At 43.6% G+C, this 23,112-nt stretch overlaps 1 protein-coding gene across 1 annotated transcript in view; it reads right to left on the reverse strand.

Moving 5' to 3' along the window:
* Positions 1-23,112, reverse strand: part of LOC132377892 (contactin-4-like) — a 1,978,611-nt gene that overhangs the window by 238,071 nt on the left and 1,717,428 nt on the right. The window lies entirely within an intron of this gene.

Below are 23,112 nucleotides of genomic sequence, written 5' to 3' on the forward strand. Positions count from 1 at the left end.
GTCTAATCACTGTTTTGTAAATTTTCAACATAATGCTCCAACTTTTATATTTTATGTCACAACCTATGCAGAAGGTGGGCTAAAATGACTTAACTACTTTTAATTTAAAACATTCCTTCTTCACAACCTTATCCACTTGTGTTGCCACTTACAGCAACCTATAGAAACCTATAGCAACCTATAAAAAGCTCTTCCTATTCTCCAGTGAACTCCCATTCCTACATGTTCCACCATTTGGTCTCTAAAATATATAATCTTTCACTTCTTGGAATTAAATTCCATCTGCCAATGCTCTGCCCAACTTTCATTTATGCATTTTCAATCACCTTCTTGGTTATAAGAAAGAGTTTTCCTCTTTACCTCTCCATACTACATGGCTGTTTTTCTTACTAACTCATTTTGCTGGAAATTTCTTTCAAAATTTTTAGGTGCGCAGTAGTAAGACATTTTGATCGCCCAGTGGTAGGCCTCTCCAATAGCAGTGTGAGCTAATCGTCAGCATTGGGGTCACCATCCATCGCAGTTTATTAACAATTACTGTTATTTTTGCAGGATTGTTCACTGAGCCTGGAGGTTAGGTCACAAATGTTTCATCACCAGTTGAGGTTACATCATTGACTGCTGTTTCTGCCGAGCGCTCGCACTTATATTGGTCCAGCTCATTGCTCTGATTGGTTGGTTGTTGCACTGGCCCATATCCCACATTATTGGTCGTTGTGAGCGTTGACTCTTCAGGAGTCCAAGGTTCACCTCTCGGCCCCGGTCCCTCAGACGCACAAGTTCTAAGTTGTATCTTGTCAATATGCTTCTTAATAGAGTCTTTTGTTGATTCTCTTGATTTCTTGTTTTGTGCTTCTGTCCAATGAGTCAGACCAATATAAATGTAAGCACTTGGCAGAAACAAGACTCAATTACACAATTGATGACGTTACCTCAACTGGTGATGAAATGTTTGCAACCTTACCTCCAGGCTCAGCAAACAACCTTACAAACAAGAAAATCATCTTCTCTTTCATTCCAAGTTACTGTTATGTTGATGGTGACTAGCAAATTTATATCAATCTTATCACATCTCACCTAGCATCAGAGAGTTGTTGGATGCTGGTTATCTATTAACAGTCGACTGCAGCTGCAATATAAAGTCAGTATGAGCATTTCTTTGAAGAACCATCAATAATAACCTGAAAAACTGTGAGAATGCTTCCACAATAGTCCATACAGGGGTAAGTAAATCAGTCTGAAAACTACTTATCTGACTTTATTTTTTATAGTACTCAATTTAAAAAGGATAATTGATTGAGGTGGGTTAAAATAATCTAACTACTTTTAATTTGAAACATTTTTTCAGAATTAAAATCCTATTTTTACATGCTTACTTTAGTTGCTAACTTCTAAGTGTCCTGATTATGCATTTAAAATTGCAGTGCGATTGGGACGCGATACTTCAGTGAATCTGACCCTTCTCTCCAAAAATCTTACGATATAAATATCAGCAGCATTGAACACCGTGTGCATTCCATTTCTGTGTGACTGTGATGTCAACTGTCCAAGTAAGCTTTAGACTAGTTAGAAATAGTGGGAAAGTAACTTCCAGCTAAAAGCAATTTCAGTTGATATTTCTTTTCTTTTATCAGCTGCCACTGCTGTTTTTACTCATTAAATTACAGGTTGTGTGAAATAGTTGCAGTCACTCTAAACAGGAGAATTATGTTGGAAATAAAATTTAGTTGTACAGTTGGAATGAGATAAACTGCCAGCATAAGATGATTTTGAATCATGAACTCACTTTCTGCCCACACTTTCTATAAAAGCCTTGTCTATAACATTAAAAATGAACAGAAAATCCATTAAAGTTTACACTGCACCTTAAACATAGTGAGGAATTCTCAGGTCCTCCATAAGTTCACCATTACAGAAAAAATTAACAGCAAGTTTGTGAATGAGACATCTGGTAGGTACAAAAAATGTGGACAGAGGTAGTTACTAAAGAAAACTTTAACAGAAGGAGAAAGAAACAGAAGATTTTAAGGAGGGATTAGTACAGTTTAGGGCATAGCAGCTAGCGATAGGCTGCTCAATGGGAAAGACAAAGGAATAGAAATGGCATGGAGAATGAACATCTGGTCAGGTTTTTCGGGGTAGTGATTTGAAAGTCTGGAAATAGAGAGGGATGAAGTTCTGGAGATTTGCTCCTTTCAATGCTCTGATTGTCCAGGTTGTATTACTTATAATATTTCTCTGCAGTATTGCCATTTACAATATTAAAGTTACAAGCATTCTCAGTTTCTGAAGTTTCTGTAGAACTCCTGTATGTAGATGATGTAGTTTCAAGACATTTTTTAATCATTTTGTTTAAAATGGATGTATAGCTAACATTCTTTAGAATCATATTTAATTCCAAACAGTAAGAGAAATCTTGTAGTATTTAAGTTACAGAAATCTCTGTGAAAGAAATTATCTAAAATGCAATTCCCCAGTAAACATTGTAGTATCATGAACTGTGCATATGGCAAAGTACTTGTTAAGTACGCCATGAGACATTTACTGATATTTGTATTGGATTTTTACAAAGATGATTTGTACTGCAGTTGTCATTTTGTATTTAATACTTGTTATATCACTTGGTTGGAGATGAGTATTGCAGTAATTTGATTGGAAGATGGATATTCTTTGAATCATAACTCCTGATGTGAATTCCCAAATTATCATAGAAAGCAATAATTAAGTTCATAATGAAACATATTTTGATGCTTCAAACCCAGTGGCTCCTCTAAAGCTCCGTCAATTACTTCTCCTTCTTGCTATTCATTAAAACAAGGATTGTGGCAAAGATTTTGTTACGAATTTATAAAAGAGGTACAGTTCAGTGGGCTTTTAGGATACAGGCACCTGATAACACAATCATTCCCACAGTTCTGCTCAAAATCTCCAGAGCCTGAGCCTTTGTACTTCGCTCTGCAACTAGATCCTCAACTTCCTAACCGGAACACCACCGTCTGTGCGGATCGGAAATAACATCTCCATCTCACTGACAACCGACTCTGGAGCACCTCAGGGATGTGTTCTTAGCCCACCGCTCCATTCTCTCTACACCAATGACTGTGTGGTGAAGCACAGCTCAAATGCCATCTCTAAATTTGCTGATAATACATCCATTGCTGGCAGAATCTCAGATGGTGACGAGAGGGTGTACATGGGTGTGATACACTAGTTACTTGTGTGGTGTCACAGCAACAATCTTGCACTCAATGTCAGTAAGACCGAAGAGCTGACTGTGCACTTCAGAAAGGGTAAGATGAGGGAACACAAACCAATCCTCACAGAAGGATCAGAAGTGGTAAGTGTAAGCAATTTCAAGTTCCTAGGTGTCAATATCTCTGAGGACCTAACCTGGACACAGCAAATTGATGCAGCTACAAAGAAGACAAGACAGTGGCTATATATCATTAGGAGTTTGAGGAGATTTGATTTGTCACCTAAAACACTTGAATTCATCTACGGATGGAAAACATTCTGATTGGCTGCATCACCATCTGATATTGGGAGACTTATGGACAGAATCAAAGTAAGCTGCAGAAAGTTGTAAAATTCATCAGCTCCATCATGGGTACTAGCCTCTGTAGTATCCAAGACATCTTCAAGGAGCAAAGCCTCAAAAAGGTATCATTGTGGACCATCAATGCCCAGGTCATTCCTTGTTCTCATTGCTACTATCAAGAAGGAGGTACAGAAGCATGAAGACAAACACTCAATGATTCAGGAACAGCTTCTTCCCTTCTGCTATGCAATTTCTGAATGGACATTGAACCCATGAACACTACCTCACTGCTTTTTAAAATTTCTATTGTTGCACTACTTATGTAAAATAACTATTAAATATATATACTTACTGTAATTCAGTTTGTTATTATTATTATGTATTGCATTGTGTGGCCTCCTTCGGTCATGGTTGACCATGGGTACTGCGCCCCTGGTAGTCACTGGGAGCGGCTTCTCCAGGGCGCAAGCCAGGGCAGAGTTTATATGGAGATCCGTCTGTTGCCCGTGCAGTGGGATCCCCCTCTCCATGCTGACGACAGGTCCAAAGGAATGACGAGTCGATACAGTTTGGTGTCAGCAGCATCGCAGGAGTTGCCGTGCCGGTGCTGGGTACAGCAGTCAGCCGCCTTCGGGTCTCCGACTCTGGAATTTTCCTCGGGGTTTACTCCCAAAGCCTTTCCTGTGAGCAGATATAGCTGCAAGGCAGCGGAGGTTTGAAATCAGAGTTTTCCTTCTTCTAGATGAACTACCACCCGTGGTTAATGAGCCCCATCTGCCCGGAGCAACTGGTTTCAAGGCACCAGTGGCCCACCTTTGCCCCTTCTCCTGTCAGTGAGAACAGCTCCGCCAGGCATAAGAACTATGTCACACGTGAAGACCAGGAGTTGGACTTGGTTGTCAGAGGCTGTTTGAGATGCACGCCATGTAGAGCATTTGTTTAGCAGTGGGAGCTTGCCCCCACTACCACCCTTCGGCTATGACGACCCCTGGATTGTACTGTTGCCGCAAAGCCAACAAATGTCACGACAACTGCAGGGAATATTAATATTAGCTTAATTGAGGCAAAATGTACTGATCCCCATGTGTCCTGATTAACCGGAATCCACTGTAACTGCTAGTTTATATTTATATATATATATATATATATACCAAGAGTACATTACAGGGATCTTCAAGATGTAATTGACTATTAACCAGTTTGAAAATAATGTGTTGACATGCATGTGACACAAAACTCAATCAATGCTCACACAAAAATAACAATCCCTTCTTCAGCAGAAAAGATAATGTGACTTTTCATGCCATAGCGATTAGGATTTAATAGAAGGGATGGCTCAATGCTGAAGCATCTTTATGTTATAACTGTTCAAAATGATCATGTGGCTTCTGCAGAGCACATGAATACTTATGGTCTGAAGCAATAATTGGCACAAGGGAATCCACGAGAACAAGATGAAGGAGATCTCTGTAGTACATCCTTTAACCATTTGCCATGCCACAAGAAACCTAACAGAAATTACTTCTCCGATTATATTTTTCCACTCTAACAGAAATTTATTTCATCATTTTATGGTTTACAAATGTCACTCCACACTTCAAAAAGGAAGAAACGCAGAGCTTAGTGTTTGGGAAGAAGTTGGAGTTAATTATGAAGGATGAGGTCTCAGGGTACATGCAGGCACATGATAAAATAAGCCTTAGTCTTCATGGTTTCCTCAAGGGAAAATTGTGCCTAGCAAATCTATTGGAATTCTTTGAAGAATTAACTAGCAGGATAGTCAAAGGAAAATTGGTTGATGTTGTGTTCTGGGATTTTCTGAAGGCCTTTGACAAAGCGCCACACATGAAGCTGCTTAAAAACATAGAAGATTCAGTAAAAATTCTAGCCTGGATAAGGCAGTGGCTGATTGGCAGACGGCAAAGAGAGGAATTAAAGGGAGCCTTTTCTGGCTGGTTGCTGGTGACTACTGGTGTTCCACATGGGTCTGTGTTGGAACTGATTCTTTTTACATTATATATCTATAATTTGATGGCTTTGCTGCAAAGTTTACTGACAATGTGAAACTAGGTGGAGGTACAGGTAGTTTTGAGGAAGTGGAGAGGCTACAAAAGGACTTAGACAGAGGAAAATGGGCAAAGAAATGGAAGACGCAATACAGGGGAAGTGCATGGTCACGTACTTTGGTAGAAGAAACAAAAGGGTTGGCTATTTTCTAAATGGAGAGAAAATACAAAAACTGAGGTGCAAAGGGACTTGTGAGTCCTTGTGCAGGATCCCCTAACAGGTTAATTTTCAGGTTGAGTCTGTGGTGAGGAAGGCAAATGCAATGTTAGCATTCATTGCAAAAGGACTAGAACATAAAGGAAAGGATGTAATGTTGAGAATTTACAAAGCATTGATGGGGCCTCATTTTGCGTATTGTGAGCAGTTTTAGGCCCCTTATTTTGGAAAGGATGTGCTGAAACTGGTGAGGGTTCAAAGCAGGCTCACGAGAATGATTCCAAGATTGAATGGCTTGTCATATGAAGAGCGTTTAGTGGCTCTTGGACAGTATTCACTGGAATTCAGAAGAATGAGGGGTGACCTTATTGAAGCCTATTGAGTGGTAGATCCTTGATAGAGTGGATGTGAAGAGGATGTTTTCTATGGTGGGAGAATCTGAGACCAGAGGACACAGCCTCAGAAAAGAAGGGTCTCCTTTTAGAATGGAGATGAGGAATTTCATTAGCCAGAGACTGGTGAATCTCTGGAATTCGTTGCCACAGGCAGCTGTGGAGGCAATCTTTATGTATACTTAAGGCAGAGGTTGATAGATTCTTGATTGTTCAGGGCATGAAGGGATATGGGGAAAAGGCAAGAGATTGGGGCTGAGAGGAAAAATGGATCAGCCGTGAAGAAATGGTGGAGCAGACTTGAAGGGTCAAATGGCCTATTTCTGCTCCTATATCTAATAGCCTTATGGTCTTAATTTTCCAAGAACCAATGAAGACTTTTAAGAGAACAAATGCATGTTTCACAAAAGTTGATTTCAATCAGACGTCAGTGGAATATATTTAAAAATCAGTCAAATAGATGAATTTAGTCATAAATGAAATGGTTACTAAGTGCAAAATGATCAGACTTCCAAACACTGAAATATTCACCAGGAAGCTAACTTTTAAAGCTTATGTCAAGTATACAGATATTACAATTAGAAAGGGGGAATTTGCACCATTTTACTTATGGTGAAACAATATGAAATCTTTGGGAGCTATCTGGAATGGCTCAGCTAGGATCATAGTGGTTAACAGTATAGTCTCAACAAATCCAAATATTCTCTCACCAGAAAGGAACGGACTGTCCAAATTCATTGCCTACTTTTATAACAGCAGTTTAGGCCTGTGTGACAGCACATGGTGAATGGAGCGTAGGTAAATTTAACTGGTTTTGTCACCTTGACTTCTCTAATTAATAGTGATCTGCAGTGCACTGCTTCATAACAAACCGAGTTGCTCTTGCTTTGGATCAAAGAGAGAATCTACAAACAGTGCTCAAGGAATTAGGGAGAATCTTAGGATATTAATTCCCCAGTATAACAAGTTTACGTTTTACATTAAATTCAACAACTCCTTGCTTCCATTTTAATTTCATGAACTGCAAATTTAACTGACACAAGTTGGCAATGTGGGTTTTGAAGAAAATGCAGAAAAGCTTCAGGGCTAATTTAATGAGAAAGGTTATGGCAGGTAATGCGGGTAAATGTGAAATCATTGACATTTTTAGAGAAAAGTAAACTAGAATTTTTTTAATGCTGAGAATTTGAAAGGGGTTGATGTTCAGAGGGAACTGATACAGCAAGTAATGGAGCTCTGGCCTTTATTGCAAGATTTGAGTATAACAACAGAGACATAAAAGGCTCAGGTAAGACTTTATCTGGAATATTCAATAAAATTCCAAACTAAGAAAGGATATCCAAGTAAGAGTCAAGATTCAGTAGATTGATTCCTGGAATGGTGTGTCTGTCATATGATGAAACACAAGAATAGCAGATCAATAATTCAGGGTAGAGAAATGGAGAAATTCTATCTTTGGAATTCAGTGGAAAGAGGACTGGATTGAAGGGTTGTTTCTTTTACAATACAGTTCAAAAATATTGCAATACTATGGTTGGGAAGAACTGAAACAAGAAATTCCTCATGTTTTAAAGCTCTTAAAATGTGACAGCATTTGAAAGAACAGCTGGAAACTGGACTATTTATTCATAATCAGATTTAATCTCAATATTCTGGAGCATGATTGCCTTCATAAAGAGTGATAATATTTTAGGTGAGTTTGAGTTATGAATGTTCTTACCTATTTATTGCAAAACAGACTTGAGTGAAATGTAATTGATTTTCACATTTGAGTTCACTTGTCGTTGAAAAGATTTTTCACAAACTCTATTGACAACTGACTACAGAAGTAGTGAGCTTGTCCGCTGACAAATGGAGAATGAGGGCTGAACTGAATGAAGCCTTCCTTTACCTGGGGTGGCCATACAAAGTGTTTGTGTATATAGGTAATACAGGATTTGAGAATTTTACAAGGAAAGGACAAGGGAATGATTTGGTTGATTTAACTAACACAACAAGTACAAGCTCTGATTTGCCAGTGTCAGATGGGGTAGGATGGTTGAGAATTAAAGTCAATTGGAGTGGAGGCAATAGGATAAGAAGAAGATCAGAGTAGACCTAGGAAGACAATGTGACTGGGATGTGGGGTCAAATTGGAAGATGGACGGAAGTTTAGAGTGTATAAAATTTTGATGGTCTAGATGGAGAAAATAGGAGCTATTTCCATTAGCAGGGTGATCTAAAACCAGAAGCATTGATTTAAAACCATTAATAGAAGGATTAGAGAGGAGATGAGGGATAGATTGGGATGTATTTGCTGACTGCTGATAGACTGTAAGCATCATCTGAGAGGTGGGGTCAGAACATTTCCTATGCCTTCTTTTACCCATGCCCCCCAATCCTGAGCTGCAATATCTGCAAGTGAGCACTTGTTCACGTTCGACTTATGAACAGTGTGCAGAACCCTGTCATCAAGCCTGAGACTCATCCACCTCATGAGAAGAGGGACCACGGGAATATCAATGAGTTATAGTTTTTAGTCATTAAATTCTCCAAAAACGTCTTGGTTTGAGCAGAATTTGATCAGTTTAGGAAGTGTGTGATAATGTGTAATAAGACCAATTCATACTTTGTTCTTTATTTTTGATCTGGGAGCTCTGTGTTAAACAATGGGTATCACTAGTGCACATCAGGTATTGGGGAAATAAAGCTCGAATGCCAAAGGGCTATGGCTTTTCCAATTTTGTGGTTTCCACAATTATACCTGGCATCCATTAACATCCATTGTCTTTTAAAAAATTTGTCCAAAAATGGACCTTTATTTCTAGATCACATAATACTGAGAAAAGAATAGTGCTAAGCAATCCAATTTCTAGACACCTTTTTTAATGTCCTTAAATTAAAGGCTTCTGTGAGTGCAATGCTTCTATAGCGGTTGGATGAGAATGGAACTGTCTCTTTCTCTAGAGTCTGGTAAATTGTTTACACCAATTCAGTATAATGTTTAAAACTGTGTGACTGTGTGGTATATTATTAAAGCACAACTTCTTATTATAATAGAAAATAGAGAGAAGCAAATAGAAAACAGGAAGTCACCACAATTCATTTGTTTGCGATCTTAACTTGTTCTACTGTGCAGTCTAAAAACGTACCCAGCAAAAGTCCCAAGGTTCCTCTTAATAAACAGCAAATCACCATGGCACCATTTTAATTAATGACTGACATGGAAGTTTCCATCACTTTTTCTGAAGGCCATTCAGCCCAGTTGTCTCAACAATCTTTCCTACTTTCAACTCGTTTCCCACATACATATTTAATTGTACAGATGCTGGGTTTCAATCAAAATATCTACAACTACTTTCCCCTCACAGGTTCTACTTATGACCCTGTTTGACCTATTGAGTCGCTCCAGCAGAATGCTTGTTGCTTCAGATTCCAGCATCTGTAGTCTCTTATGTCTGCAAATTCAAATTGCCCTATTTCATTTCTGGAACTGCAGATGAATTTGCAAATCACCTGTCCATTGCCCTGTCAGAGTTAATATTTGAACCAATGTTATTTGGAAAGAGAAGCCTTGATAATGACAGGAGAACTTAAGGAGTCGGCAGATCGACATTGAGATCACTTTGGAGAGACAATCAGTAATTGGAGATGATTTATTCACAACTCTAACATTAGGCAAAGTGAGGAGAAACTGCTGTTCAGAACAGTTCTTTCAAGGTCCACTGCATAGCTGGAGATATCAAAGCGGCTATGAAGCAATTATATTATACAGTATAACTCAGTCAGGGACTAGAAGAACACATTTTACTTGTGAACAGATTTAGCAATTAATGAGTGGTAAGAAAAAATGAGTTATTGGCTGTGGAAATTGTATTTTCTAACATAGCAATAACTGCCTTTCAATAACTCTTGACGATTAACTTCCATTAATGACATCAGTTTATCTCAGCTGCTATGAACAGCTGACATCTGCTTTCTGCTCGGAAGTACAATTCACCCATACCTATAAGAAATCTCATTCCTTCATACCAGCCTAGTATGATTTGTAACTGTTATGTGGATAATAATGTGTGAGTACAGTGTATGACATCACCATTTCCTTTGTCTTTTGGAAAGCCACCTCACACCCTTTGCCCATTTCCATTTATTACCACTCTGTAATGAGTTCAAGGGGTGGAGCACAGTAGCCAAGTTTGGCAGGAATCTGTTATGGTAGTTAGCAAATCCTAAAAAAGGATCGCATCTCTGACACATCTTTTAGCCTGATGGCATCCACCACTGCTTGAATTTTATTCAGCTCACTTGTGTAAACTTGTGCGTTGATGGTGCGACCAAAGTAAATAATGCTTGATTAGAAGAATTCACACTTGCGTTGTGCTGTGAGCCCATAATCTTCTAATCTTTTTAACATTGTCTTGAAATTTTGGAGATGTTTCTTGTCATCTTCACCAGTAATAGTGATGTCATCTGCGTGCCTGACCAGCCTTGCAGCAACTGGTCCATAGTTTTCTGCCAGAGTGCAGGTGCAGGTGCTACTCCAAAAATAAGCTGAGAATGGTGATAAAGTCCTTTAGAGTGTTTATGGTGAGAAACACTTAGCACTCTTCTTCCATATCCATCTGTAGGTAGGCTACAGTTAAGTGCATTTTCTCAAGTATTTTCCTCTGGAGATGTTTGCAAAGATATCTTCAATCCTGGGCAGAGGATATTTATCTACTTTGAGCATTGTGCTGACGGTGATCTTAAAATCACCACACAGACCGATTCTTCTTGACTACCTAAACCACTGGCATTGTCCATGGGCTCCACTCAACAATTTTAGACTCCACATAATCTAGCTCATGAGCTACTTTATCATGGATGGTATAAACAACTGAACATGCTTTGTAAAACTTGGGTGTGGCGCTTTCATTTAACACTAACTTACTCAATACGTTTCTTTTCCAATGCCATCCTTAAACACTGCTGTGTCCTCACCCAGTACCTTTTGTAATTCATTTTCAGTTGACTCTATTGCCAGGGATTGGCTTGTAAACAGTAAATGGGCCTCCAATCAAGTTGTAGTTGTCTCAGCCAACCATAGATCCACAAGGCTGGCACTCCTGTTTTTTCCCTCATATGTGTCCAGTGTGGTTTGCTCGTTACTCTTACGAATGTCATTCCCATATAAATTATCTTTTCACCAGTATAAGTTCTCAGATGGATATCTACAGGCTTCATTTCAGTATTTTTGAAATGCTGTTCAAACTTGTTTTGTGGAATGTCTGAAACAGCAGAGCAAGTGTACAATTCAATTTTAATTACCTTGCCATTTACTCCCAGTGTAAGTCATATTACTTGTTTCTGTTTAGTTTTTGCATTGTAAACCTCAAGGATACCCAGTCCTGTGTCACTCTCATTATTATTGGATTTTTCATCAACAATATACTGATTAGTACTCTTTTTGAATCTGAAACTTAACTTTTTATCTTCATCTCTTCCCTGTGCAGTACATTTACTTTTGTCTGGCTGAAATGCTCCTTTTATGTGTCCTGCCTTGTTGCACTTTCTGCAAGTTTCACCTTTAAACCTGCGTTGGTCTGTTGTGTGTGAGCCCCTGCCACAATAGTAACACAATTTGTTTGACCAAGCAGGTTTCTGTTTTTTTCATGCTAATGTAATTTTTGATTGCAACTCAGTTGTATCTCTGATTGACGCAGTGATTTAACTGCTCCTTTAAATGTGAGTTGTGGTTCGGTAAACAGCTATTTTTGAATGCAATGCTTACTTTTAAGATTCCACAAACTTGCTGCATCATTAAGCCCACCACTGAACTGGCAATGCTTGGACAATGTCTTCAGTTCAGCCACTAAGCAGAAACAAACTCCCCTTCCTATTGATTCTTATGTTTATTTTATTGTCAAAGTATGCATGTACAATACAACAATGATATTTGCCTTCTCCAGAGAGCCATGAAATACAGAAAAGAACATTGGAGCTGCTGGAAGAAAAGACATTAACCCTCCCCTTGCATAAAAAAAAGAAACAAAACCCACAAACCTCAAAACCCTTTTCTCTTGCAGAAAAGAAGAACAGTGACAATAGCATCAAATCCATGGCCCCTCACTCATAGAAAAGAACAGCGACAATAGCATCAAATCCATGGCCCCTCACTCACAGAAAATAACAGCGACAATGGCATCAAATCCATGGCCCCTCACTCATAGAAAAGAACAGCGACAATAGCATCAAATCCATGGACCCTCACTCATAGAAAGGAACCGCGACAATAGCATCAAATCCATGGCCCCTCACTCATAGAAAAGAACAGCGACAATAGCATCAAATCCATGGCCCCTCACTCATAGAAAAGAAGAGTAACAACAGCATTATAACCCCTGGCCCCCTCTCTTCTGCACAAAGAGTAACAGATCACCCACACAGAAAAACAGCAACAAGAAAATCAAATCCCAAATTCCTAACCCCACTCTCGCAAACACTGACAAATTGCCCAGATGAAAATCGGGCATAAAAAAGAAAGCACCGAAAAACTGAAGGAGACCAATAGAAAGTACAGTCCTAAAATCACATAAATCTCAGAACATTGAACACACTTTCTCTTCAGCATTCAAGGAGAGTGGCCGCATGAACTCAGTTGTTCCATGAAGAGCGACCACCATACTGGGTCAAACACCACCAACCTGGCTACTGACCATTGTCACCCCCATGGCCTCAGTTGAGAACAATTGCTATCCCTCTCTGCATTCACCTCAATGCTTCCATCTTCCTCAATGCTTCAAAATAGAGTTGTTCATGACCCATGCCCTGTCTCTGGTCTTTTCCATGAATCAGTTTTTCAGTTCTTTATGAGTCCTCATCTCTGTTCTTTCCATGAAGCAACTCTCTGGTCACAGCAGAGCACTAGATCATTCGATCAAACTCTAAACTGCATGTCACAGCTCTAACAGTTTCCATAACACAATCAATTGTAAGGGGGTTTCTTCTTTGTGGGGGTTTATTTGTGTAAGGGCATTCTTTTGTTACTGTCAAAATGTCAAAATGGCTTCTTTGTTTTGTTAAAAGTAGGAATGCTTCTTGTTATGGTAAGTGCTTTTCTCACAGTTTGGTTTGGGTTAAAATTACTGATAATGAGAATTGCATTCATTTGTAAACCAATTGGAATTAATGTTATTCTCTCTCTTCTGAGTCTGTAAGCTATTGTTGGCGGGCATTTGGCGAGTCGGCGTGAGGGGGTGAGAGAGAGAGCATGCAATGCTGTAAGCTGGGCAATGGAACGGACCCTGAGCGGGGGTCCAAGGCCAGAATTTTTGGTGAGGAGAGGAAATGAAGACGGATGTGCGGGGGGTGCTTGGTTGATCATTTCGGGTGGTCCTGAGCTGTGAGTCGAGGAGGTCTGAGGGGATCGAATGGAGGCCAGAAGACTTCGTTATGTGAGCTCCAACAGCTGTGCACAAAGTGGTTTGGACGTTGATAAGTTTGGCACCTTTTCTTTATTTTCTTTTCCTTCATATATACTGTATCATTATTAATCACTTAGTTCTAGTAATATCTATAAAGTGTAATCATTTAATTGCATATGGTGTACTGTCTGTTATTTGGCGGGGTGTGGACATCACACAGCATCCACACAAGCTGGCTACCCAGTTTGACGAGGCTGAAGGCTGCTCCCCCTAGACGGCAGCGAGCTGAGGGAGCTTAAGGTGTGCCAGGGGACTACATTGTGGGGGCTCATCCGGGATTGTATTCTGTGGAATTTTGTGTGATCGCCCTCTTTAAATTATGCATGCTGCGGGGACAGAAAGCTAGTGTGTCTCAGTGCGGTTGGTTATCACTGCATGTGTGTTGGGTGGGGTGGCTGTTGGTACCTCAGAGGTCATTGTTCGAATTCAGACTTGCGCTGTTGAAATGGTGGTGGTACTATGGGTTGCCCATACTGTTAAGAGAGCGAGGGAGGACTGGTGGGTATGTTCCAGCTATAGTGGGCTCCACCCGGTTGTTGGAATAATGTCCAGCCCTAAAGGGGTGGAGGCGTGGGCGGAGCGGACCTCTCAGTTGTTAGGTGAGTGGCAGTGCTTGGCTGAGGGAAAGCAACAGGGATTGGTTGGAAGTTTGAATAGGCAGGCTGGTGACGTTGTTAGAACTGTCTGGTACAATTACCTCAAAGTGACAGCTGCCAGTTATGGGAAAGTGTGGGAAAATGCATTTGGTTCGACTGGAAGTCAAACGCCGCAGCTGGGAGGATTACCATATCCGTGGCAGGAGATTGGTGGAAAGCTGTCAGGGTATCTTCTTTGGCTGGTGGGGGGGGGGGGGCAGATAAATTGCTTGTGGTGCCAGAGGGATCTGTCAAGGGGATCAGCTCCTCCCTCAGTTGTTCAGTTGATCCGAGAGGTGTCGGGAAACTTAGAGGAGGCCTAGTGGGGGAACGGCTCTGGGGTCTCTGGGGAAGCTCGTTCCCAGCAATGTACCAAGGAACTCCCGAAAGGAACAGACCCTATTCCTGAAGGCTTAGAGGGACCACTCACTCGGGTGTCGTTACGGATGGATGGAAGCCACACTAAAGCTATCCTTGACACTGGGGTGTCAGTCAAGTTGCTGTACAGTTCGTTTTACAACCGGTATTTGAAGCATTTACTCTTAATGATATTAAGGGCACTGGAGATTTGGGGTACCAGTGCAGTGATTATCCAGACGACAGTTATTGGTCAGTGAAAATGGAGTTCTTAGAGGCCAACGTGGGGGGTGCCTGAGGTTCATGAATCGTTAATGCTGATGTGTCCAGACACTGTTGAGACGGGCAGCATTTCAGTTCTGGAGAGAACCAATATCCTGCTGGTGCACTTGGGGGCCTGCCCGGAGGAGGTGTGTGAGTGTTGTTTGGAGGCATTGTCGAGGCACCCAGAGTTTTGAGCTGCTTGTGCGGACGTATGTAGCAGTATTGGGCCGGTACCGAATTCAAGCCAGGGCTAGTGGTGGTATGGTCTGAGGGTGAGACCCTCTTAGAGGACGCTCCAAGATACCACGAGGGAGGGGAATTGACTGCTGAAAACACCTCAGAGAGAGAGAGGTCGCGACGACTGGCCTCTAAAGCCATGGAAGATGTAGGCAGCGCGTGTGTGGATAATAGTGTGCTGAAGGGGTGCACTACCATTGACCAGAATATGGCCCTGAGGGCCGAAGAGGCGATGGCCTGGCTGAGTGGTGCAAAGTGGTTTAAGGTGCTGGATCTGAGGAGCAGAGGTTGCCAGATCCCAATGAATGAGGCCAACAAGGAGAAGACAGTCATTACAGGTCCCCTAGGATTCTTCCAGTCTGAAAAGATGCCACAGGGCATATCCGGAGCCCTTGCAACCTTCCCGCAGGGCATGTGAAAGACCTTGGGGGATATGGAGGTGTTTGGAGTTTTGGCATGTGTGGATGATCTCCTGGTATTTGGATCTGCCTTGGAACAATCTGAAGCAAGACTGTTGCAGGAGCGGCTGAGAACTAAAGAGCTAAAGCCTTCTCTGGACACGTGCCAGGTCTGGCGAAGGTCGCAGCTCATGAGTGACTGTCTCTACAGAATCAAGTTTGAAGTAAATATGGAGAAACTGAGGAAAGTGATCCGGAACCAGTTGGAAGACTTCCAAGTTGGGGAAGACAAAGAAAGTTGTCTGGCTAAGAGTAACAGCAAACCGAGACCCCGGAGAGGGGAGTGTGCGAAGGTGAAGAAATTGCGGACAGATCTCAGAAGAGGGAAACGGAAGCATGAAGGGAACCTAAAGATGACCATCGACAGTCCAAATGAAGTGGAAAACGTGAAAGTTGACCGGGAAGAAGTCTTTAGGAAGAAAAGGCTGGAGATAAGTTCAGTGAACACTGAACTGGAGGCTGACTTATCTTCAACTGCTGCTTTTCAGGTCAGGGTGCAAAAAGCTGGTGGAGTAACTGCATCCCAAATGGAGATGAACATGAAACCTGAGTCAGCACTGCTGAGACTGTGGCGAGAGTTGGAGAAGCCAGAGAAAAAGCTGACGTCTCGATTGCAGGAGGCTGAAGAGACAACAGGCGCAGTCCAGGCCAAGTGTTTCAGTTTGGAGAATATCAAACAGCAGCTACAGATTGCAGAAATGAGGAAGAATACGGATTTGAAGGATGATGTGCTGGATGGGTGGTACATGCTGCCTTTTGCTAACTTCCCCTTTGTGGTGAACTACATATACCTGTCTGAACACACCCACTGCTGACTGCTCCTGTGGCTCCTCCCACAGACCCCTGTTTAAAGCGATTGAGGCCTGAGCCCGGCCTCTCAGTCTCCAGGATGTAGTATGGTGGTCAACTACTGCTTGTTCTTCCTTCCAGTCAATAAAAGCCGATATCTCGCCCTTACATCTCAGAGAGAGTTATTGATGGTGCATCAATTTTATTGACTGGATGTTTTAAAACATGGAAAGCGTTTTACGTCCAGAAAGATTGGATTTGGACCCCCAAGACCCTGAAGCAGCTCTTGCCTTTGAACTCTGGCTTGCATGCTTCCAATCATACTTGGAGGAGGTTAGTGCAACTGACCCCGTTGTTATGCACCAAACTCTCCTCTCGAGGGTCACCCCAAAAGTTTACTCACTTATCAGAGACCTGTCAACCTACCAAGGGGCACTGGACGCCTTCAAAAGACAGTACCTGCGGCTGGTGAACACCGTCTACGCAAGACATCGCTTAGCTACGTGACGACAGCGGCCTGCAGAGTCGAGCGCCCAGTTTCTCCGAGACCTACAGACACTCGTGCGGACTTGCGACTGCAAAACTCTCACGGTGGAACAGCATGCGGAGCTGCTAGTACGAGACGCCTTTGTTACAGGAATCAGGTCAGTGTACGTACGCCAGTGGCTGCTGGAAAATGCCGATCATACCTTACGCTCAGTGATCGAGACGGCCGACATGCTGGAGTCTGCTCTGCACAACGCTGATGCTGTCCAGCCGCGCGATCCCCCGCCGGTTCCGTGGACACCTCATACCCTGCCTCCGCCGGTTCCCGCAAGCAAATTTGCCAATGCTGCTGCCAGTCACGATTCCATGAACTCCCCGAACCTGTCCACAGCTGCTGCCAGTCGCAAGCCCGCGCAGTTACTTCTGCGGACTCGAAAAGCACCCCCGAAAATGCTGCCCGGCCCGAGAAGCGACCTGCTCCAGCTGCGGGAAGAAGGGCCATTTCGCAAAGGTCTGTAAGTCTAAACCCACGAGCGGGGTCGGGCAGCGCTGTGTGTGAGGCATGGGGGCTGCCATCTTGCCTGCCCACCTCGTGCGAGGCATGGGGGCTGCCATCTTGCATGTCCAGATGGGGGCGGCCATCTTTGTTGGCGCCAACATGCCCCACCCCCTACCCACCGGTGCTTACTGGGCACCAAGATAGCAGTTCAACTCTGGCCACCGTAACCCTCGACCAAAGCGCCCCACACCAGCTTGCAAGGTCAATGATGGACATCCTGGTGGAGGGGCACAGGACTAGCTGCCTGTCTGACACGGGCAGCACTGAGAGTTTTATTGACCCGGACACAGTGCAATACTGCGGACTGGTGACACGGCCGGTAAGCCAGAGGGTCGCCTTGGCTTCTGGGTCGTATTCCACAGACATCCGGGTGGGTTGTGTAGCGACATTGGTGGTGCAGGGCACAGAATATCGGAACTTTGCGCTACTGGTCATGCCTCAACTGTGCGCGCCTGTGCTATTGGGGCTGGACTCCCAGAGCCACCTCGAAAGTGTGACTATGGCATATGATGGACCCCTCCCACCACTCACTGTCAGGAATCCTCAGTTTTGTGGGACTTCGCCATATACCCCGCTACTGACCACACACACACACCAACCCACACATCCCACCCAGCACCATGCCGACAGCTGCACTACTGACATCACTTGAAGCCTCTCCACCCTCAAGAACCCTCCCCCACCGCTGTTCACCAACCTGACCCCTGACTGTAAACCTGTGGCAACTAAAAGCAGGAGGTACAGCGTGGGGGACAGGGCCTTCATTCAGTCAGTTGTGCAGCGGCTGCTCAGTGAGGGGATCATTGAGCCAAGCACAAGTCCTTGGAGGGCCCACGTGGTTGTTGTTCAGACCGGGCAGAAAAATAGGATGGTCGTGGACTATAGCCAGACCATCAATAGGTTCATGCAGCTTGACACGTACCCCCTACCCCACATCGCGGATATGGTCAACCAGATAGCTCAGTACAAGGTGTACTTGACAATAGATCTGAAATCCACTTATCACCAGCTCCCCATCCACCCAGAGGACCGCCCCTACACCGCCTTCGAGGCGGGCGGCAGACTCTACCACCTCTTGTGCATCCCCTTCGGTGTCACAAATGGTGTCTATGTCTTCCAGAGGGAAATGGACCGGATGGTGGACCAGTGCCAACTGAAGGCCACATTTCCCTATCTGGATAACATCACTATCTGTGGTCACGACTGGCCGGATCACAACACCAACCTCCAACGATTTTTCCAAGTGGCCAAAGCCCTGAACCTTACTTGTAATAGGGACAAGTGTGTGTTCGGAACCACCCGACTCGCTATCCTTGGGTATGTCGTGGAGAACAGGGTCATTGGCCCTGATCCCGACTGTATGTGCCCGCTGTTAGAACTCCCTTTTCCCACCACTCTCAAAGCCCTCAGACGGTGCCTGGGCTTCTTTTCCTATTACGCCCAATTGGTCCCCGATAACGCAGACAAGGCCCGCCCCCTGATCAAGTCTACCACTTCTCCCCTCTCTGCCGAGGCCTGCGCGGCCTTCAGCTGCATTAAAGGGGACATTGCCAAAGCAACGATGCATGCGGTGGACGAGACCATTCCCTTCCAAGTAGAGAGTGATGCCTCTGATTTCGCGCTTGCTACTACCCTCAATCAGGCAGGCAGGCCAGTAGCATTCTTTTCTCATACCCTTCAAGGCTCTGAAATTTGGCACTCCGTGGTGGAGAAAGAAGCCCAGGCCATAGTGGAAGCTATTAGGCACTGGAGGCACTATCTCGCTGGCAAAAGGTTCACTTTGCTGACTGACCAGCGCCCAGTTGCGTTCATGTTCAGCAACCAACAGCGGGGCAAAATCAAAAATGATAAAATTTTGCGGTGGAGAATAGAACTCTCCAACTACAACTATGATATCCTGTACCGGCCTGGAAGGCTCAATGAGCCCCCTGATGCCCTATCCCAGGAAGCGTGTGCCAGCGCACAGCTCGACCAGCTATACGCCCTCCATGCACATCTTTGCCATCCGGGAGTCACCCGATTTTACCATTTCGTGAAAGCCCGGAACCTGCCGTACTCCCTTGAGGACATCAGGACGATGACCAGGGACTGCCAAGTCTGCGCTGAGTGCAAACCACACTTCTACCGTCCTGAAAAGGTGCAACTTATCAAGGCCACCCACCCCTTTGAGCGACTGAGTATTGACTTTAAGGGCCCCCTTCCCTCCACCAACCGCAATGTCTACTTTCTCAATATTATCAACGAGTACTCACCGTTCCCCTTTGCCATCCCCTGCCCTGACACCACTACCACGTCTGTCATAAAAGCCCTGCGCCAGCTCTTCACTCTGTTCGGATATCCCTGCTATATCCACTGTGATAGAGGGTTCTCCTTTATGAGTGACGAGCTGCGCCAGTACCTGCTGGCTAGGGGCATTGCTACTAGTCGGACCATGAGTTATAATCCCCGGGGAAATGGACAGGTGGAGAGGGAGAATGCCACAGTGTGGAAGGCCACACTTTTAGACCTTAAGTCAAAAGGGTTGCCGGTCTCTCGATGGCAGGAGGTCCTCCCTGAGGCATTCCACTCTATCCGCTCTCTGTTATGTGCGTTCACCAATGCCACCCCTCATGAGCACCTATTTTCTTTTCCTAGGAAGTCTGTCACTGGGACCACCCTACCAATTTGGCTGACATCCCCAGGGCCAGTGCTGCTCCGGAAACATGTGAGGAGCAATAAATACTCCCCACTGGCTGAGAGGGTTCACCTTCTACATGCGAACCCCCAGTATGCTTATGTGGTCTTACCTGATGGGCGGGAGGACATGGTCTCCGTCCGCGACCTGGCACCCGCAGGAGCAGCAGACCACTACCCCGAACACTCCACGGTAACTATGAACCCTGTACCTGAGGTGACACCGTGCACACCGAGCCCTACACAGACTCCTCATGACACTCCTATACGCGCATATACCAGGCGCCTCGCACATGCATGAGGGATCACTGATGCCTAGTGGGCTGACACCTCCAGTCAGGCCGGAACCAGCACAACCACCATCTCCGGTGCAATCACCACCGGCACCTGTGCAATCACAGCCGGTGCTACGTAGATTGCAGCGACAGATTCAACCACCTAATAGACTTAACCTGTAAATATACTTGTAAGAAACTTCGCCCCATGGGGACTCTCTTTTAAAACAAGGGGGGGGGGGTGAATGTGGTGAACTACATATACCTGTCTGGACCCTGCCCCTGCTGACTGCTCCTGTGGCTCCTCCCACAGACCCCTGTATAAAGGCGATTGAGGCCTGAGCCGGCCCTCAGTCTCCAGGATGTAGTATGGTGGTCAACTACTGCTTGTTCTTTCTTCCAGTCAATAAAAGCCGATATCTCGACTTCACGTCTCAGAGAGAGTTATTGATGGTGCATCACACTTGAATGAGGAAGAGATCTTTGTCCCTTCACCCACTGAGTCAGGTGTAGTGGGGAAGGCTAGCTGTGGGCAGCAGGGGGCATGAGTGAGAGATTGAGAGAGGAGTTGGTAAGTGGACCCGTGGTATTCTCAGTTGTGTCTGAGCCTGGAGGGTTTAGGTGAGGGGTACGGAGGTCTCGGAGGGTCAGGGAACTCCCAGTTAAGTTGACCTATGTAGCACATGAGGAACAGCGCGTGAGATTTACTGTGTGGGGAACAATGTCACTGTTTGTGCCTGGGTTAGGGTGTGTGTTGGCAGGAAGGGTGGCGAGTTTTTTAGTAGTCATGAGGACATGACTGAATTTGGTGCGGGGAGAGTGTAGGGGGTTTCTTCTTTGTGGGGGGGGGGGGGTTTGTGTAAGGGGATTCTTCTGTTCCTGCGTATGTTAATCAAAATGGCTTCTTCGTTTTGTTAAAAGTAGGAATGCTTCTTTGTTATGATAAGTGCTTTCTCTCGCAGTTTTATTTGGGTTAAAATTACTGATAATGAGAATTGTATTCATTTGTTAACCAATTGGGACTAATGTTATTCTCTCTCTTCTGAGTCTGTAAGATATTGTTGGCGGGTTTTTGGGGAGTCGGCGTGAGGGGGTGAGAGAGAGGGGGTGCGATGCTGTAAGCTGGGCAGAGCAGAGCTCTGAGGCCAGGATTTTTGGCGAGGAGAGGAGACAAAGACAGATATGTGGGTTGATCACTTCAGGTGGTACTGAGCTGTGAGTCGAGGAGGTCTGAGGGGATTGAATGGTGGCCAGAAGACTTCATTAATTGAGCTCCAATGGCTGTGCACAAAGTGGTTTGGACTTTGAAAAGTTTGGCACCTTTTCTTTATTTTCTTTTCCTTCATATATACTACATCGTTATTAATCACTTAGTTCTAGTAATATCTATAAAGTGTAATCATTTAATTGCATATGGTGTACTGTCTGTTATTTGGCGGGGTGTGGACATCACACAGCATCCACACAAGCTGGCCACCTAGTTTGACAGGGCCGAAGACTGCTCCCCCTAGACGGCAGTGAGCTGAGTGAGCCTAAGGCATGCCAGGGAGCTACAGAAACAACAAGCAGAAGATGTAGAGAATGTGAAATAATTGAAAAGACTGGCTATCTGCAAGATGTTGTCTGAGGAATTGTTTGCTCTACCACCTTGACTAGAAGTTCATTCTGCTTATGAAACCTAAAGCATTCTGCAGTCAACAATGGTTTTGGTTCAAAATGTTCCTACATTACTTACATGATATAAGCACAGATCATTTTGGCTGGTTTGGTTGGAGCAGTTAAACTCCACAACAAACTGTATTCTTTTCCACCTAATGTACTCAGTAACACTGGCACTTGCTTTTCATTGGCTATTTCATTTGCTTCAAAATGCTGCGCAATTCATTAAGTATACATCAACCAGTTATCCAGTGTGCAATCAAATACACCTGTCTTTCCAATGTAGCCAGTCATTTCTGTCTTTTTTATTATTTATATTATTATCACCTGTACTCACTGTTTATGAACCCATGAATCTTACCTGTTTTCTACCTTTTTAACTTGAACATCCCTCTCCCCTTTCAGAAGAAAAATATGTGCTGTGCTTCTACAAGTTGATAGTCACCTTGGGTTCATGTTAAAACATACTGTCATCACTGTTATGTTTTGTTACTCCAGAAGTTTGTTGAATGAAAATGATGGGAGCAGGGGATACACATGTCAGATTTGTTTTACTTTAGTAAGGCATGCACTTATGACGTGGTGGCATAATGACATATGCTGTTCACATACTTTTACATATAACCCATAATGAATTATGTGCACTACAAAGAAAGCTTAATCAAACAATGTACAATTTTACTCAAATATTTCTAAAATATTAAAAGCACTATTCTGCCTACACAATTAAAGGAAGGTATGCCAAATAAGTTCTATCATGTTCACAAATTCTGTTTGATCTTTGAATTATAAAATAATACTGGGGTCTTACTTTCACTATGTATAATTTCACTTCATAATGGCGGATTTTTCAAAGTAATTACATTTTTACATTTTGTACCTTTCATTCTCGGACTCCAATAACAAATATATAGAAGCTTTCAACATAATAGTACCATTTCCATGCAAAAAAGTATTTTTCCCTCCAATGTATCTCCTGGACTTATTAGTGGTAAGTATAACTTATTTGATTGGATAGATTGTCACTGGGCTAAGCAGTATGGTTGCTTTTGTGTATTTGTTGAGTGTGTCACTGTGGTTGTAATATATATGTAGTATATTCCCTATATGCACTTCAAACATAAG

Source organism: Hypanus sabinus, chromosome 19 (genome assembly GCF_030144855.1).
Source record: "Hypanus sabinus isolate sHypSab1 chromosome 19, sHypSab1.hap1, whole genome shotgun sequence".
Taxonomy (NCBI): domain Eukaryota; kingdom Metazoa; phylum Chordata; class Chondrichthyes; order Myliobatiformes; family Dasyatidae; genus Hypanus; species Hypanus sabinus.